Source organism: Cajanus cajan, chromosome 3 (assembly GCF_000230855.2).
Source record: "Cajanus cajan strain Asha chromosome 3, NIPB_CcT2T_4, whole genome shotgun sequence".
Taxonomy (NCBI): domain Eukaryota; kingdom Viridiplantae; phylum Streptophyta; class Magnoliopsida; order Fabales; family Fabaceae; genus Cajanus; species Cajanus cajan.
Window position 1 is genome coordinate 14,100,700 of NC_138519.1, and position 2,922 is coordinate 14,103,621.

General features: G+C 33.2%; 1 long non-coding RNA gene across 1 annotated transcript; it reads right to left on the reverse strand.

The window, feature by feature from the left end:
• Window positions 1-628: 628 nt before the first annotated feature.
• On the reverse strand, window positions 629-2,646 carry LOC145955575 (uncharacterized). The gene is made up of 2 exons (XR_014432223.1): window positions 1,882-2,646; window positions 629-902 (listed from the first exon to the last, which is right to left on the reverse strand). It is a non-coding gene; the product is annotated as an uncharacterized LOC145955575 (long non-coding RNA).
• Window positions 2,647-2,922: the final 276 nt, after the last annotated feature.

Sequence of the window (2,922 nt, forward strand, 5' to 3'; positions counted from 1 at the left end):
GTACCTTTGGGTCACCAGTGATAAATTCTGAAACTTCCGTATGGCGCCACATGCATGCATTTTGTGAGTCGAGTCAATAAAATCATTGCATGATTTATAAATGTACATATATATATATATATATATGATATTGATTATATTGTATGTGTGTGTGCTATTTAACTTTTATTTCTATACCTGCAACTAAGTGAGAAGTTTCTCACTCCTCTTGTTATTCTTGTATATGTTTAAATTTATGTTGCAGGTAATCTTAATCATGAGGATGTTGGTAATGAAGTCTAGAGGCTTAAGTGGGCATGCTCTGATAGGATGTGACATCGGGCTTAGCTAGGCTTCTTTCTGGGATAATAATGTTTTATTTTCCTTCTTTTGAAATTTAAATATATTTGTATGATATAAAAAAAATTATAAATTGATTCCTAACTAGGAGGCACTGCCACCTTTACTGGGATTAATTTATAATCTTTGTTTTATTATGACTTCTTGAGTTTGGTATAAATGTTAATTACGAATGTGCATCTTCTACCTTATGATATTTATTATCACTCTAATATTTAGTCTAAATGTGACACCCTCTACCCCAACATAATTACTTAATAAGCATTAACTATTATCATAAGGTAGAAGATGCACATTCGTAATTAACATTTATACCAAACTCAAGAAGTCATAATAAAACAAAGATTATAAATTAATCCCAGTAAAGGTGGCAGTGCCTCCTAGTTAGGAATCAATTTATAATTTTTTTTATATCATACAAATATATTTAAATTTCAAAAGAAGGAAAATAAAACATTATTATCCCAGAAAGAAGCCTAGCTAAGCCCGATGTCACATCCTATCAGAGCATGCCCACTTAAGCCTCTAGACTTCATTACCAACATCCTCATGATTAAGATTACCTGCAACATAAATTTAAACATATACAAGAATAACAAGAGGAGTGAGAAACTTCTCACTTAGTTGCAGGTATAGAAATAAAAGTTAAATAGCACACACACATAAAATATAATCAATATCATATATATATATATATATGTACATTTATAAATCATGCAATGATTTTATTGACTCGACTCACAAAATGCATGCATGTGGCGCCATACGGAAGTTTCAGAATTTATCACTGGTGACCCAAAGGTACACCTATCACTGGTGTTCATACACCTCGTTAGCATGTTACATCACTGGTGTCCCGAAGGCACACCTATCACTGGTGTTCATACACCTTGTTAGCATCACTGGTATGCGGCCTCAGCGGCACACCTGGAATAATATATGCATATGATGCATGTCATACATTCATAGACTCAACATTTAGCATATTACACATATAAGATTCATATTTCATAATTATGATTTATTTTATTAATCCAACTTTAATAGTCCAATAGTCCAACGGTCCAATGGTCCAATCAGTCCAATAGTCCAACGGTCCAATAGTTCAACAGTTCAATGGTCCATTCATGGATCATAGGTCACAAGTCATGAGTACATATTTCATACAGTCATATCCTCATAGGTCCGCACAGGTCTCATATATACTTCATATACTCAAGTCATAATAAGATCTTCATAAGTTCGTATAGGTATTTTTATTTTAAAACTTATTCATTTTTAACATCAATTACATATTTATTAATTAATAGGAGGCTTAGCCTTCCATATCTTTATTAATAAACAATTTATTTATTTTTCTTTTATAAAAATAGTATAATTATTATTTACTACAGACAAGAAATCAAGTAATATAAAAAGCAAAGCACATTAATAACAATATTTCATACAAACAACAGACATAAGATCGGGAGCCAATCTACAAACAACTATTTAACGATTACTCCCACACCCCCAAGCGAGGTTTCCCACTCCCCCCCTTACCTGGATATACAGAAATTTGGGCAGAATCTCGCTAAAACTTAGAGCAGAACTTCTTCCCCTAGGCTCCTTCAGTCTAAGCAGAACGTAGAGAGAAAAATTACAAGAGAAGAGAAATGAGAAGTGTTTTAGGGAGGTTCTGAAATGAAGAATTGAGGGGCTATTTATAGCCTTCAAAAGACATTAAAATATAAGGAAATTAGGTTTAGTGGATGAGTTAGTGGTGGTAGTGGAGGAGTTAGTGGTGATGGTGGATGGTTAGTGGAGTTTAGTGGACACGTCCTTTGGCACTCCCATTTTGACCTTCTAGACGACTGAATTTGGTCACGAGGTCTTCATGAAAGTTGTATCTTAGGATGTTATCTTTTCAATCGTTTTGGAATCACCGAAAAAGGAGATCTATAACTCCAGATATGACTGTTTTAGTGAACAGGGGTCAGGCTGCCAGCGTGAGTTAAATATGTTGCGGTTTTTAGAATATTCAACATGGTAGATGAAGGAATTTGAAAATGGTTTCTTCATAAAAGTTATAGTAGTTTATCTTAGCTTTCCATTGATATAAAGTTTGTATCATTTGGACAACCACAGACCGAGTTATGCCCCAAAAACCGAGGCTTGCCAGTCAGCCCAGCGAAAACGATTTTAACAAAAAGAAAGTTTACAACTATCTAATTAAGCCCAACAATATACATATGTTTCTAAAGCCTATAATTAAGCATAAATGGAGTGTGAATTAGCTACATTTGGAATAAAAGATAACTATCAAATATAATATTAATAACCATTTTGGAAAACTGGGGTGTTACAGTAACAAGTGTCTGTTACAACAGCAACATATATATACTTGTACTCATTCATTATAATTAATCAAAAATCAATCTACTCTTGATCATCTTCAATTTCTATCTATGAATACCACAAATCCTAATTTGATCATCTAAGGGTCCTCGCAAGGCTTGCAAGTCGCAAATGTAACTTTTCCCATACAAAACGTGAGACTTATCCTAAGACTCACATAACTCAGTCATTTCTTAATATTTTTAT